The sequence below is a fragment of the Zeugodacus cucurbitae genome, chromosome X (genome assembly GCF_028554725.1).
Source record: "Zeugodacus cucurbitae isolate PBARC_wt_2022May chromosome X, idZeuCucr1.2, whole genome shotgun sequence".
In the NCBI taxonomy this organism is placed as follows: Eukaryota; Metazoa; Arthropoda; class Insecta; order Diptera; family Tephritidae; genus Zeugodacus; species Zeugodacus cucurbitae.
In genome coordinates this window covers 28,474,761-28,492,291 of record NC_071672.1, presented here as the reverse complement: position 1 = coordinate 28,492,291, position 17,531 = coordinate 28,474,761, and the positions used below count along the sequence as shown (strand labels likewise).

The window sequence follows — 17,531 nt, the reverse complement described above, 5'->3', positions numbered from 1 at the left end:
TTATTTTCTTATTAATAAATAATATTTCAATATTACCTCAAAATGGTCCGGATTCTCTTTGATTGCGTCCACTATATTTATCAAAAGGTCTTTCGTTTGGCTTTCAGCCCAACGAAATGTGCCGTTTAGCATTAATCTATTTTTCTATTAAATAACCAATTGATTATTAATAATACAAGCAAATAATTAATTGTTATGAATTTACTTACCGCTTCCATTTCTTTTCAAACACCAAATAGACGCTTCCAGCTGTTTGTGAATTGCGCAAAATGCTATGGTTGCCACTGAAAACGGTCTCGCATATTTGCAAGATTGTCGTAAAATAAAATGCATGTAAAAATTAGCAGCTGTTTTACGATATTGCGAATTACGTTTACGACGTTAAATGAGTACCATTATTGTGAAATTAATTTTTTATAGCTTATATTTTTTTACTCTCGCAACAAAAGTTGCTAAGAGAGTATTATAGTTTTATCCACATAACGGTTGTTTGTAAGTCATAAAACTAAATGAGTTAGATATAGGGTTATATATATAAAAATGATCAGGATGACGAGTTGAAATCCAGATGTCTGTCTGTCCGTGCAACGAATAACTTGAGCAAAAATGAAGATATCTTGACGAAACTTGGAACATACATATATTCCTTGGCATCCTGAGGGGGTTGGTATTGAAAATGAGCGATATCGGTCCATTGCCATGCCCCCAAAAGAGGTCTTAACTTCCCCTAGCTCCCATATATCTAATTATTGGTTGTTCAAAAATACGATGGGCTTAATTTTGAATAGCCAACTTTCCAAAATAGTCAAACAGTGGGAGCATTTTAATTTTAGATAAAGTACTTATGTACATGTACATATACTAACAGTCTTATATAAATCGAATCGACGAATAATTAACGCATTGTTGCCAGATAAGTGAAATACTAATATTTAAGGCTAGAGACTAGATGAAGTATTGACCTTTTTTGCCAAATTTTCAGCACGGAGGCTCATAATTATAAAGACCACTTCTGATTTTCTTTAGAATATCTGTAAGATTTACCAATATTTTCGGTAAATGAAATGCCCACAACTACTGAGCCTGCCCCTCATGTTCGATGTCTTTGACTTTGTATATTGTCCGATACGAGATATAGGCGATGTAATCAAGCTAACAGAAACTAATAGAAATGGCCAGTGGTAGGAGGAAACGTGTATATTTATATAAAAAAACTCGAACACAAATTAAATTTTGGATCAATGAAGTGCAACTATTGCTTCACCTGTTACCGCATTCGTACCGGTTTTCAGCTAGCGTAAGACACGTATCTTGAGTAAGCAAATTTTTCCTATACCAACATCCATAATGCTTAGCACTCGACGCCGTACGCGTGGGGCGATCCCTTATGAAATTGTTAAATCACCATCAGTATACGAAGTCGATAGAGCAACTAAAGGCATTGAAAACATTGGTACAACTATAAAACAACAATCCAACCAGAGTAGCATAAGCACCGATTGTACCCTACCCACGACAGTCGGTTCTACGTAGCCGGGACGGACACGCATTTTTATCTGGCAAAGCGCTTTCAAATCGGCAGCATTCCTCAAAATTACTTGGGATATGTTTAATGCTGCTGTTTTTATGGCAACATTTAAATCATGGACTTTGACGGAGCTGGAAACTACTTTTGCCCATAACATACATTGCACTTAACGGTGAATAAGTCACAAGTTAGTAATCCGATTGTCGGGCAAAATTAGATGACATCACAAACTCGTCACACTCCCCACGTTCACCTCATCTGTGCACAATTACCGTTTTAATACTGTGACAGCTGAAACTTCTTCCAGCCTACGTAACCCAAAAGGGCAAGTGATTTATTGAAGTATTATTCAATTAGTTATAGGATAGTGAAACGTATACATTCTATATTTTTTAATGTACCGACAAGTCTAGACTAATTGTCATCGAAGTCATCTAACGGGAGGCCCAAGGAACAAGTTGTTTCGATAAGGTCGGACCAAAGGAAAATGGGTGTTAGATGAATAGGATTTAGGGGGCATGTAGAGAGCTGGTTAGTGTTGTGCGGGGACTGTTTGCATGCAGGACATATCTGCGAAAGCATCCCAACAAATACTTTTTGGAGAGCATTTCGTTGTCCTCCTTGACAGGTAGCATACGGGCCGCATTGTGCAGGTTCTCGACCAGAGACACAAAGAGGCAAACTGTAGCTGCCCGGAGAGCGGTGTATTGACAAGTCTGAAACTTCCCCATTTGCGTCCTAGTGCACACAGGCTACCATATTGGAGCTGCGTAGTTTAGGACCGGCCGGCCGATTGCCTAGTAAGTTGCCAACAACGTTTATTTGTATTTACCCCATTTGCTGCCGGCTAGCGACTTGAGGTTTTTGTTGCTGCTCTGTACCGCCGAGCAAAAGTGTTTCAGCATCAACATGTTTATACTGTTTTTGATGACAACTGCAACCTCACCGCTGGTGAAGGTAAGTGGTCCGCAGTCTTTTAGCATTTTGCGCAGACGCCGGGTAACACATATTTTCACCTTATCCACCGAAGCGTGCAGTATAAATTTCCGACTTAAATAGCTCGCGTACTTCTTCGGATCTGAGTACGCATGACCAGCGAATGGAATTTCAACACGGTCATCATGTTGAAATTTGGGATTTGACAGATTTCAGATGATTTACCCATTTCGTTCGCTTATATTGATTTACCGCTCGTCGTCCTTGCGTACGCCGATGATATTGATATCATCGGAAGCAACAACCGCGCCGTTTGTTCTGCTTTTTCCCGCATGGATAAGGAGGCGAAGCGAATTGGTCTGGAGGTGAATGAGGACAAGACGAAATATCTCCTGTCATCAAACAAACAGTCTGCGCATTCGCGTCTTGGCTCCCACGTCACTGTTGACAGTCATAACTTCGAGGTCGTAGATAATTTCGTATACCTGGGAACCAGCATCAACAGCACGAACAATGTCAGCCTCGAAATCCAGCGCAGAATAACTCTTGCCAACAGGTGCTACTTTGGACTGAGTAGGCAATTGAACAGTAAAGTCCTCTCTCGACGAACCAAAATCAAGCTCTACAAGTCGCTTATCATTCCCGTCCTGCTTTACGGTGCAGAAGCTTGGACGATGTCAACATCAGATGAGACGACACTAGGAGTTTTCGAGAGGAAAATTTTGCGCAAGATTTATGGTCCTCAGAACATTGGCAACGGCGAATACCGCAGACGATGGAACGATGAGCTGTACGAGTTATACGACGACATTGACATAGTTCAGCGAATAAAAAGACAGCGGCTACGCTGGCTAGGTCATGTTGTCCGAATGGACGAAAACACTCCAACCCTGAAAGTGTTCGATGCAGTACCCGCCGGAGGAAGCCGAGGAAGGCCATTTTGCGTTACCCAGGGTGCACCGCGCGGAGGCGACCTAAATTACACCCCTGTTGAAATTCAAAGCTAGTGCGAGGTCCTCACTATCATTCCATTGGAAGAAAAACTTGCAGTATTGCGTTTGCCTTAGATGTTAATCGAAACAATATAGTTCACACATTTTCGATATTCGCTATACTGCAAATTTTCTTTCCCATGTAATATTAGTGAGTGTAGTGCCGTAGTGCCTCGACGAACTTTGAATTTCAACTGAAATTGCGCATTTTTGAAAGTTGTGTGGAAGCTTGTTTTTCATTTTATAATTTTGAATGACCTACTACGATAGATAATTTTTCAAAATACTCAAACAGTAGATAAATTTGAATTTGATTTAACGTACTCACATACAACCTCTTACATTTACATTTTCATTTTTTTTATTTTTGGATGGCCTACTATGATAGCTAACTTTTCAAAATACTCAAACAGTAGATACATTTGAATTTTATTTTACGTACTCACATACAACCCCATGCACATATATACATTTATGTATTTAAATTAAATTGGTTTTGTTTTAAATGACTACATGTTTTGTTTTGCAGAAGAGAGGACAAGTAAAGAAGATTAAATAATGGAGGACCTAATGTATGTATTGACTTTAGGCGAAGAATGCAGATACAGCGTACAATTTATTCAAAATAGTGTACCGAAATCTAGGATATTTTTAAATGAAATCTTATGGGAACCTGATGAAAACCGATTCAAGAAGATCACACGTGTCACTTGGAAAACTTTCGATGCTATTTTGGATCTAATAAAGGGAGACAATCTTTTCAACAAAACTCGGTTGTGCAAACAATTTCCAATTAAAACGCAACTGGCAATTGTGTTGTATCGCTTAGGTTCCAGCGGTGAAGGAGCTACTCTTTCGAAGATTACAGGTTTATTTGGAATCAGTGATGGTGGTATCAATCAGGTCAGAATTCGTCAGCTTTCCTCATAATACATTAACATGTTTTTAAATTTTAGAATTTTACTGAACGAATATTTAATGCGCTGTTGTTGACCAAATACGGAAGAACGTTTTAGAAACATCGAGTGAGTTACCTAACTGCACAGGATACGTTGATGGTACCGAAATTCAATTGGCGGAAAACCCGTCACAGGACCCAGAAGCGTACTTTTCACGAAAACATATTTACTCCGTTAAGCCACAAGCCGTGTGCGATCATAAATTAAAATTAAGGTACTTTATGTTAGGATTTCCAGGTAGCGTTCATGATGCACGTATTGTTCGTACAGCGAATTGTCAACTGAAGCAAATAAATTTTTTGGAGACAATGCATATAAATTATCGAGAACTGTTATAATGCCATCTCGAGAAAATTCTAAAAATTTAACACTAACAAAAAATTCAGCCGATATAGAATTCGAATTGAACATTTGGTAGTTTAAAAGGCTTAAGGCTCCAAATAAAAAATGAAAATGGTATGGATTCTCTGTTGTGCATTGTTACACAATTTTATACTCCAACAAGACGATTATTTCGATTACCAACCCGAGGAATCGGAGCACAGTATTGACGAGTCGTTATGGGAACCAAATGCTCGTACCAATGAAGGGGAGATAAGGCGACGACAAATTTCTGAACTATTGTTTAATCAATAAATATCTTTATATAAAAATTATTTTCTTATTAATAAATAATATATCAATATTACCTCAAAATGGTCCGGATTCTCTTTGATTGCGTCCACTATATTTATCAAAAGGTCTTTCGTTTGGCTTTCAGCCCAACGAAATGTGCCGTTTAGCATTAATCTATTTTTCTATTAAATAACCAATTGATTATTAATAATACAAGCAAATAATTAATTGTTGTGAATTTACTTACCGCTTCCATTTCTTTTCAAACACCAAATAGACGCTTCCAGCTGTTTGTGAATTGCGCAAAATGCTATGGTTGCCACTGAAAACGGTCTCGCATATTTGCAAGATTGTCGTAAAATAAAATGCATGTAAAAATTAGCAGCTGTTTTACGATATTGCGAATTACGTTTACGACGTTAAATGAGTACCATTATTGTGAAATTAATTTTTTATAGCTTATATTTTTTTACTCTCGCAACAAAAGTTGCTAAGAGAGTATTATAGTTTTATCCACATAACGGTTGTTTGTAAGTCATAAAACTAAATGAGTTAGATATAGGGTTATATATATAAAAATGATCAGGATGACGAGTTGAAATCCAGATGTCTGTCTGTCCGTGCAACGAATAACTTGAGTAAAAATGAAGATATCTTGACGAAACTTGGAACATACATATATTCCTTGGCATCCTGAGGGGGTTGGTATTGAAAATGAGCGATATCGGTCCATTGCCATGCCCCCAAAAGAGGTCTTAACTTCCCCTAGCTCCCATATATCTAATTATTGGTTGTTCAAAAATACGATGGGCTTAATTTTGAATAGCCAACTTTCCAAAATAGTCAAACAGTGGGAGCATTTTAATTTTAGATAAAGTACTTATGTGCATGTACATATACTAACAGTCTTATATAAATCGAATCGACGAATAATTAACGCATTGTTGCCAGATAAGTGAAATACTAATATTTAAGGCTAGAGACTAGATGAAGTATTGACCTTTTTTGCCAAATTTTCAGCACGGAGGCTCATAATTATAAAGACCACTTCTGATTTTCTTTAGAATATCTGTAAGATTTACCAATATTTTCGGTAAATGAAATGCCCACAACTACTGAGCCTGCCCCTCATGTTCGATGTCTTTGACTTTGTATATTGTCCGATTTCGGCAATTTTTAGACGAACAAAATTCACTAAAACGAGATATAGGCGATGTAATCAAGCTAACAGAAACTAATAGAAATGGCCAGTGGTAGGAGGAAACGTGTATATTTATATAAAAAAACACGAACACAAATTAAATTTTGGATCAATGAAGTGCAACTATTGCTTCACCTGTTACCGCATTCGTACCGGTTTTCAGCTAGCGTAAGACACGTATCTTGAGTAAGCAAATTTTTCCTATACCAACATCCATAATGCTTAGCACAGTGCACCAAATCGCATACGCACTCGACGCCGTACGCGTGGGGCGATCCCTTATGAAATTGTTAAATCACCATCAGTATACGAAGTCGATATAGCAACTAAAGGCATTGAAAACATTGGTACAACTATAAAACAACAATCCAACCAGAGTAGCATAAGCACCGATTGTACCCTACCCACGACAGTCGGTTCTACGTAGCCGGGACGGACACGCATTTTTATCTGGCAAAGCGCTTTCAAATCGGCAGCATTCCTCAAAATTACTTGGGATATGTTTAATGCTGCTGTTTTTATGGCAACATTTAAATCATGGACTTTGACGGAGCTGGAAACTACTTTTGCCCATAACATACATTGCACTTAACGGTGAATAAGTCACAAGTTAGTAATCCGATTGTCGGGCAAAATTAGATGACATCACAAACTCGTCACACTCCCCACGTTCACCTCATCTGTGCACAATTACCCTTTTAATACTGTGACAGCTGAAACTTCTTCCAGCCTACGTAACCCAAAAGGGCAAGTGATTTATTGAAGTATTATTCAATTAGTTATAGGATAGTGAAACGTATACATTCTATATTTTTTAATGTACCGACAAGTCTAGACTAATTGTCATCGAAGTCATCTAACGGGAGGCCCAAGGAACAAGTTGTTTCGATAAGGTCGGACCAAAGGAAAATGGGTGTTAGATGAATAGGATTTAGGGGGCATGTAGAGAGCTGGTTAGTGTTGTGCGGGGACTGTTTGCATGCAGGACATATCTGCGAAAGCATCCCAACAAATACATTTTGGAGAGCATTTCGTTGTCCTCCTTGACAGGTAGCATACGGGCCGCATTGTGCAGGTTCTCGACCAGAGACACAAAGAGGCAAACTGTAGCTGCCCGGAGAGCGGTGTATTGACAAGTCTGAAACTTCCCCATTTGCGTCCTAGTGCACACAGGCTACCATATTGGAGCTGCGTAGTTTAGGACCGGCCGGCCGATTGCCTAGTAAGTTGCCAACAACGTTTATTTGTATTTACCCCATTTGCTGCCGGCTAGCGACTTGAGGTTTTTGTTGCTGCTCTGTACCGCCGAGCAAAAGTGTTTCAGCATCAACATGTTTATACTGTTTTTGATGACAACTGCAACCTCACCGCTGGTGAAGGTAAGTGGTCCGCAGTCTTTTAGCATTTTGCGCAGACGCCGGGTAACACATATTTTCACCTTATCCACCGAAGCGTGCAGTATAAATTTCCGACTTAAATAGCTCGCGTACTTCTTCGGATCTGAGTACGCATGACCAGCGAATGGAATTTCAACACGGTCATCATGTTGAAATTTGGGATTTGACAGATTTCAGATGATTTACCCATTTCGTTCGCTTATATTGATTTACCGCTCGTCGTCCTTGCGTACGCCGATGATATTGATATCATCGGAAGCAACAACCGCGCCGTTTGTTCTGCTTTTTCCCGCATGGATAAGGAGGCGAAGCGAATTGGTCTGGAGGTGAATGAGGACAAGACGAAATATCTCCTGTCATCAAACAAACAGTCTGCGCATTCGCGTCTTGGCTCCCACGTCACTGTTGACAGTCATAACTTCGAGGTCGTAGATAATTTCGTATACCTGGGAACCAGCATCAACAGCACGAACAATGTCAGCCTCGAAATCCAGCGCAGAATAACTCTTGCCAACAGGTGCTACTTTGGACTGAGTAGGCAATTGAACAGTAAAGTCCTCTCTCGACGAACCAAAATCAAGCTCTACAAGTCGCTTATCATTCCCGTCCTGCTTTACGGTGCAGAAGCTTGGACGATGTCAACATCAGATGAGACGACACTAGGAGTTTTCGAGAGGAAAATTTTGCGCAAGATTTATGGTCCTCAGAACATTGGCAGACGATGGAACGATGAGCTGTACGAGTTATACGACGACATTGACATAGTTCAGCGAATAAAAAGACAGCGGCTACGCTGGCTAGGTCATGTTGTCCGAATGGACGAAAACACTCCAACCCTGAAAGTGTTCGATGCAGTACCCGCCGGAGGAAGCCGAGGAAGGCCATTTTGCGTTACCCAGGGTGCACCGCGCGGAGGCGACCTAAATTACACCCCTGTTGAAATTCAAAGCTAGTGCGAGGTCCTCACTAGCATTCCATTGGAAGAAAAACTTGCAGTATTGCGTTTGCCTTAGATGTTAATCGAAACAATATAGTTCACACATTTTCGATATTCGCTATACTGCAAATTTTCTTTCCCATGTAATATTAGTGAGTGTAGTGCCGTAGTGCCTCGACGAACTTTGAATTTCAACTGAAATTGCGCATTTTTGAAAGTTGTGTGGAAGCTTGTTTTTCATTTTATAATTTTGAATGACCTACTACGATAGATAATTTTTCAAAATACTCAAACAGTAGATAAATTTGAATTTGATTTAACGTACTCACATACAACCTCTTACATTTACATTTTCATTTTTTTTTATTTTTGGATGGCCTACTATGATAGCTAACTTTTCAAAATACTCAAACAGTAGATACATTTGAATTTTATTTTACGTACTCACATACAACCCCATGCACATATATACATTTATGTATTTAAATTAAATTGGTTTTGTTTTAAATGACTACATGTTTTGTTTTGCAGAAGAGAGGACAAGTAAAGAAGATTAAATAATGGAGGACCTAATGTATGTATTGACTTTAGGCGAAGAATGCAGATACAGCGTACAATTTATTCAAAATAGTGTACCGAAATCTAGGATATTTTTAAATGAAATCTTATGGGAACCTGATGAAAACCGATTCAAGAAGATCACACGTGTCACTTGGAAAACTTTCGATGCTATTTTGGATCTAATAAAGGGAGACAATCTTTTCAACAAAACTCGGTTGTGCAAACAATTTCCAATTAAAACGCAACTGGCAATTGTGTTGTATCGCTTAGGTTCCAGCGGTGAAGGAGCTACTCTTTCGAAGATTACAGGTTTATTTGGAATCAGTGATGGTGGTATCAATCAGGTCAGAATTCGTCAGCTTTCCTCATAATACATTAACATGTTTTTAAATTTTAGAATTTTACTGAACGAATATTTAATGCGCTGTTGTTGACCAAATACGGAAGAACGTTTTAGAAACATCGAGTGAGTTACCTAACTGCACAGGATACGTTGATGGTACCGAAATTCAATTGGCGGAAAACCCGTCACAGGACCCAGAAGCGTACTTTTCACGAAAACATATTTACTCCGTTAAGCCACAAGCCGTGTGCGATCATAAATTAAAATTAAGGTACTTTATGTTAGGATTTCCAGGTAGCGTTCATGATGCACGTATTGTTCGTACAGCGAATTGTCAACTGAAGCAAATAAATTTTTTGGAGACAATGCATATAAATTATCGAGAACTGTTATAATGCCATCTCGAGAAAATTCTAAAAATTTAACACTAACAAAAAATTCAGCCGATATAGAATTCGAATTGAACATTTGGTAGTTTAAAAGGCTTAAGGCTCCAAATAAAAAATGAAAATGGTATGGATTCTCTGTTGTGCATTGTTACACAATTTTATACTCCAACAAGACGATTATTTCGATTACCAACCCGAGGAATCGGAGCACAGTATTGACGAGTCGTTATGGGAACCAAATGCTCGTACCAATGAAGGGGAGATAAGGCGACGACAAATTTCTGAACTATTGTTTAATCAATAAATATCTTTATATAAAAATTATTTTCTTATTAATAAATAATATATCAATATTACCTCAAAATGGTCCGGATTCTCTTTGATTGCGTCCACTATATTTATCAAAAGGTCTTTCGTTTGGCTTTCAGCCCAACGAAATGTGCCGTTTAGCATTAATCTATTTTTCTATTAAATAACCAATTGATTATTAATAATACAAGCAAATAATTAATTGTTGTGAATTTACTTACCGCTTCCATTTCTTTTCAAACACCAAATAGACGCTTCCAGCTGTTTGTGAATTGCGCAAAATGCTATGGTTGCCACTGAAAACGGTCTCGCATATTTGCAAGATTGTCGTAAAATAAAATGCATGTAAAAATTAGCAGCTGTTTTACGATATTGCGAATTACGTTTACGACGTTAAATGAGTACCATTATTGTGAAATTAATTTTTTATAGCTTATATTTTTTTACTCTCGCAACAAAAGTTGCTAAGAGAGTATTATAGTTTTATCCACATAACGGTTGTTTGTAAGTCATAAAACTAAATGAGTTAGATATAGGGTTATATATATAAAAATGATCAGGATGACGAGTTGAAATCCAGATGTCTGTCTGTCCGTGCAACGAATAACTTGAGTAAAAATGAAGATATCTTGACGAAACTTGGAACATACATATATTCCTTGGCATCCTGAGGGGGTTGGTATTGAAAATGAGCGATATCGGTCCATTGCCATGCCCCCAAAAGAGGTCTTAACTTCCCCTAGCTCCCATATATCTAATTATTGGTTGTTCAAAAATACGATGGGCTTAATTTTGAATAGCCAACTTTCCAAAATAGTCAAACAGTGGGAGCATTTTAATTTTAGATAAAGTACTTATGTGCATGTACATATACTAACAGTCTTATATAAATCGAATCGACGAATAATTAACGCATTGTTGCCAGATAAGTGAAATACTAATATTTAAGGCTAGAGACTAGATGAAGTATTGACCTTTTTTGCCAAATTTTCAGCACGGAGGCTCATAATTATAAAGACCACTTCTGATTTTCTTTAGAATATCTGTAAGATTTACCAATATTTTCGGTAAATGAAATGCCCACAACTACTGAGCCTGCCCCTCATGTTCGATGTCTTTGACTTTGTATATTGTCCGATTTCGGCAATTTTTAGACGAACAAAATTCACTAAAACGAGATATAGGCGATGTAATCAAGCTAACAGAAACTAATAGAAATGGCCAGTGGTAGGAGGAAACGTGTATATTTATATAAAAAAACACGAACACAAATTAAATTTTGGATCAATGAAGTGCAACTATTGCTTCACCTGTTACCGCATTCGTACCGGTTTTCAGCTAGCGTAAGACACGTATCTTGAGTAAGCAAATTTTTCCTATACCAACATCCATAATGCTTAGCACAGTGCACCAAATCGCATACGCACTCGACGCCGTACGCGTGGGGCGATCCCTTATGAAATTGTTAAATCACCATCAGTATACGAAGTCGATATAGCAACTAAAGGCATTGAAAACATTGGTACAACTATAAAACAACAATCCAACCAGAGTAGCATAAGCACCGATTGTACCCTACCCACGACAGTCGGTTCTACGTAGCCGGGACGGACACGCATTTTTATCTGGCAAAGCGCTGTCAAATCGGCAGCATTCCTCAAAATTACTTGGGATATGTTTAATGCTGCTGTTTTTATGGCAACATTTAAATCATGGACTTTGACGGAGCTGGAAACTACTTTTGCCCATAACATACATTGCACTTAACGGTGAATAAGTCACAAGTTAGTAATCCGATTGTCGGGCAAAATTAGATGACATCACAAACTCGTCACACTCCCCACGTTCACCTCATCTGTGCACAATTACCGTTTTAATACTGTGACAGCTGAAACTTCTTCCAGCCTACGTAACCCAAAAGGGCAAGTGATTTATTGAAGTATTATTCAATTAGTTATAGGATAGTGAAACGTATACATTCTATATTTTTTAATGTACCGACAAGTCTAGACTAATTGTCATCGAAGTCATCTAACGGGAGGCCCAAGGAACAAGCTGTTTCGATAAGGTCGGACCAAAGGAAAATGGGTGTTAGGTGAGTAGGATTTAGGGGGCATGTAGAGAGCTGGTTAGTGTTGTGCGGGGACTGTTTGCATGCAGGACAAATCTGCGAAAGCATCCCAACAAATACTTTTTGGAGAGCATTTCGTTGTCCTCCTTGACAGGTAGCATACGGGCCGCATTGTGCAGGTTCTCGACCAGAGACACAAAGAGGCAAACTGTAGCTGCCCGGAGAGCGGTGTATTGACAAGTCTGAAACTTCCCCATTGCGTTAGCTGCGTAGTTTAGGACCGGCCGGCCGATTGCCTAGTAAGTTGCCAACAACGTTTTTTTGTATTTACCCCATTTGCTGCCGGCTAGCGACTTGAGGTTTTTGTTGCTGCTCTGTACCGCCGAGCAAAAGTGTTTCAGCATCAACATGTTTATACTGTTTTTGATGACAACTGCAACCTCACCGCTGGTGAAGGTAAGTGGTCCGCAGTCTTTTAGCATTTTGCGCAGACGCCGGGTAACACATATTTTCACCTTATCCACCGAAGCGTGCAGTATAAATTTCCGCCTTAAATAGCTCGCGTACTTCTTCGGATCTGAGTACGCATGACCAGCGAATGGAATTTCAACACGGTCATCATGTTGAAATTTGGGATTTGACAGATTTCAGATGATTTACCCATTTCGTTCGCTTATATTGATTTTCCGCTCGTCGAATTTCGAAACCGAGCTCCCTTATACGGGGATCACAGGGATAGACACGGCGTAAGACGTCGCTCGTTGACTAAAACTCCTGGTTCCTCTGGGAAGTTTGGGCAGATGTCCACAATGCGTCCAGCAGGAAATAAGCGAGCAGTAGCAGCAGCGATCGCCTTGCGGAAATGACGTTCGCCAACGAGTACGTCCAAAGAAATGGGCAGTGCTTTGAAGGTGCTCTCAGTAAATTCTGTGAAGCCGACCCAGTTAGCTTTTGTGATGTTAACGAAGGTACGGTTGAGAGTTAGCATAGGTCGCCTGGTTATGCTATTACTCAGACCACCGCTGGCGGTTGTAATATCAGACGAGCTATTGCAGGAGCCCATAATTCTGGTGGGGTCTCAGTCATTCATTGTGCAGAATATCGAATCGTCAATCTGTTCGGCCAGCTCCATTCTTCGACGATCGTTTGGCAGGAAAGAATGCCATAGATCGTGATGCGCGTTAAAGTCGCCAAGTACCAGTTGGGTTTCACCTCGAAATAGTGCACCGATGTTCGGATCCTGTTGGGGGATGTATATATTAAATATTTCGAGCTCGACATCGCCTGACCGGATTGCTATACCTTGACATTCTAGCGTAGTATCCATGCTGTCGATGTCTCCATCGATTAAACGATAAGGCACTGTGTTGTGCAAGATGAATGCTAGGCCACCACCATTATCTCGCTCGCGATCCTTACGTATAACGTTGAAACCGGCACAGCTCAGAAGATCTGTGCGGCTTGGTTTCTTGGACAGCAGATTTCAATACGTCTGCCCGACTCATTAAGTCAACTATCTACTCGATCTTACTCTGGAGTCCGTTGCAGTTGAATTGAAGAACCTTCGTTTGTCTCGGTTGGCCAGTGATGAACCTGGGAGTGATGTACAGATGTTGGTTGTTGCTGCTGCAAAACCCGCAGAGGAAGTCGTCGCACTCGGCTGTTGTTTGGCGACACCGTTTGATTTTGTTGCTGGGCAATGCTCTGCAGCATTGGGCAACAAATGACTCACTCCATTCACGGGTGTTGCGCAGGCTGGCACACGTCGGAAAATTACACCAGCCAGAGCAAGTATTGCACTTAACTGATGTGACATTCCGACTTATTACGGTCGGACACACGGAATAGACGAGGAACGAGGAACCAGGAGTTGCGTTGTAGCCCTCGAACGAGGATTGGAGCGGAATAAAGATTGGGGATGGGTCAGACTGGGAATCATGCTGCCTAGATCTCCGGATGACCGTTGAGATCCTATCTTGACCACTCGCTGTGGGTGGCGACGGTGTGCGTTAACTTGGGGCTAATTGCACTGCCGTAGAGGCTTTTATTCTGTCTTCAGTGTCGGGCGGTTGTTCGAGGAAACCAAGGTTGATGGTGCAGCGAGTGCGGAACTTGCACTAATGGAGAAGATTCTGGAGGATGAAGGTCCTGCAGATTAATCTCCAGTACGCTAAGGCGACTTCTGCTTCGTCTGGGGAGGGAGGAGGCCGACGTTGTCCTAATCCAGGAACCATGACTGAACAGTAACGGTATTTCCTGATTAAGGACCAAAAGCCACAAACTGTTAGTAGCAGACATGGCAAGTAGAACTAGAGCCTGCTTGATGGTCAGAAATGATATTAATGTGTTTGTCTTTTCTAATTTTAGTAACGAGGATGTCGTCACTGCTAGGTTAGAGGAAGGCGGCGGAGAACTCTGGCTTGTCTCAGCCTATATGCCGTGGTGCCACCTCTAGATCTGCTGAGGAAGACACTGGCGGAGGACAAACGCAGGGGTGTCAGCATCCTTATTGGCTCGGATGCGAACTCGCGGCACACTATTTGGGGGAGCTCCGACACAAATTATAGAAGTGAGTCGCTTTTTGATTTTAACCTGATCTCTGCTCCTCTGAGCAGTGAGGATACGCTAAAACTACTTCTGAATGCACAGCGGAATCAGAAATCAGAGGGAGTGCACCTTGAAGAGTTTCGAGAGGGTGGTACTGTTTTCCTTCCGGACGAACGTCACCTAACATGAGCGATAAATTCGTTCACGCTATTCAAGTCCCATGGACCTGATGGCATTAAAACTGCGAAGCTACAGCGAGCAGTTAAGGTTTCATGCATCTGGCTGGGGTCTATCTACGCGTATTGTGTTATCCCGGAGGCCAGTAAAAGCATGTCATTGCTAAGGTTTTCAGGCCCATTGGCCTATTGTCATTTATCTTGAAGACATTGGAAAGTCTTATGGACCGTAGTGCACGCGCACTCCGTAAGGTAATCTCCCCCTTGCTTTGGATCCTGTTGGTAAACGGCCTACTGAAGGAACTCGACTAACGAGGCTGCCATGTGATAGCCTATGCAGATGAACATCATCTGCTCTTATGGTCAAAGGCACATTTCCGGTCACCATTTATGAACCAACCCAAGGATATCGTTAATCCTAGTAAAATCAAATTGGTGTTATTTAGAGGAATTATAAAATCCTGGACGTCCCACCCCTCACTGGGAAGAACCTGTAGAAAGGGTGAAATACATGGACCTCATATTCGATGGGAGGCTATCCGGAAGGCCAAACATTGAAGAAAGGGTTAAGAAAGAATCGGTTGCCTTATACTGTTGCAGAGGAGCCATCGGAAAGAGATGGGGCATCTCACAAAGGTTGTGGCCTGGCTCAACGAAACCGTAGCCCTCCAATACTGTTTTACGGAGTTGTTCAGATTTTGGAACAGTTCTTAACGGCTACAGTTGTAGATAAGATATTTTTGTAAACCATGTATATACAGATATCAAATTATGAATATTTATGTGCATTATCGCCAACATATACGTAGTACTTTTAAACATAGATATGTATTTATCAATTATCGACTAGAAATACATGTTGGGTTATATTCAATAGAGATTGTAGCACCATAAAAATACTGCACTTCTTATTGTAGAGGATCACAATTGATCCTAAACTAACTAAAAGATAAGAAACTGTTATGTTATGCTGTCGCCGTTGAGAACATTTAAGATTAAGTTATGTGTACATAACGCAGTTATGTACAGTAGATTAGGATAAAGACATGTACATGTATAACAACTATGTGTATCTGTCACATACATGAATTAGGCTAAGATTATTCTATAAATAATGGAGCTCTGGGCAACCAGATCTTGAGTAGTATTTAGTAACCGAAACGATACGTGTCTAATTAAACAGGACTACTAGTATGCTGGATGGCGTTCGGAAAGCCTACACTTGCCAAGAAGATAGAGAGTGTACATAGAGCGCCTCTCATAAACATATACAGGGTACTAAGGACTACACCGACACTGGCACTTAATGCCAACCAATGTATAGCAACTGTTGATATTGTGGGTACGTTCATTGCCGCCCAGGTGGCCATTCGACTTAGAGAAGTTGGGTATATCAAAGGCCCCAAAAATGAACATTCTGAAATTTTCGATCACTTGGACTGCATATCTGGAAATCTGGATTACTGTGTTGCGTCGCCTAATCCCCGCCTCTCCTTCTCTGGCCGCTTGCCTACGAAAGAAATGCTTGATGAGGAGTGCTTAGTTTCTCTATCTGTAGCTTCCACCTACTTTAATATAATTAATAATTTGAACTCTCTTCGTCATTGATTACTTTGGTATATATATGTACCTAGCCCATTAATAGTAGACAAATTTGAATTTGATTTAACGTACAACCCCATGCATATTCATTTAGATTGTTTTATTTTTGGATTATTTGCGGTCTTCCAAATACCATCATATGAGGTACGCTAGGAGGGATGAAATGAAAATTTACAAATTCGACATTTTTAACATCTTGTTTTTCTCACTTGATAAGAATTGCTTTCCATTCAGCAAGTTGCAATCGAAGACGGAAGGTCACCCATCATATGTTGAAGCAATTTCGCCTTGTAACGAACGCAGTGAATACATGACCTGACTATACGTCTAGTATAGCTCACGTTCATTGACGATCCAGAATTGTAAATAAATTAAAACAAGTAAGGAAGGGCTAAGTTCGGGTGTAACCGAACATTTTATACTCTCGCAATTTATTTATTTAACTTTATTTACATTATATAATACACAATTTGATCCACATATTCGTCATATATATTGTATAAAGTCCATTGAAAGTTGGAAACCATAATATTAGGTTAGAAGCACCGAAATCCTCGTGGTCGATATATGGGGCCTTAAAAACCTATGGTCCGATTTCGGCGATTTTTAGAATGGGGCTGCCACACGATAAACATAGTATTTGTGCAAAGTTCTGCACCGATATCTCCACTAGTGCTTACTTTATATATTGTAAAGTGAACGATTCAGATCGTCTTCAAAGTTCTGGTATATAGGAAATAGGCGTGGTTGTGAAGCTATTTTCACAACATATCATTGGATTGGTTATTATCCGATTTCTTTCATTTTTGAACTGTATTAGGAAGTGGCTAAAAACGACTGCAGAAAGTTTGGTTTATATAGCTCTATTGGTTTGCGAGATAAGTACAAAAAACCTATTTGGGGCAGGGCCACGCCCACTTCCCCAAAACAATTACATCCAAATATGCCCCTTCATAGTGCGATCCTTC

General features: G+C 40.0%; 1 long non-coding RNA gene across 1 annotated transcript; it reads right to left on the bottom strand.

The window, feature by feature from the left end:
• Positions 1-36: 36 nt before the first annotated feature.
• LOC128923074 (uncharacterized) lies at positions 37-13,328 on the bottom strand. Its single transcript, XR_008472156.1, has 4 exons — positions 10,389-13,328; positions 5,278-10,323; positions 210-5,212; positions 37-144 (listed from the first exon to the last, which is right to left on the bottom strand). It is a non-coding gene; the product is annotated as an uncharacterized LOC128923074 (long non-coding RNA).
• Positions 13,329-17,531: the final 4,203 nt, after the last annotated feature.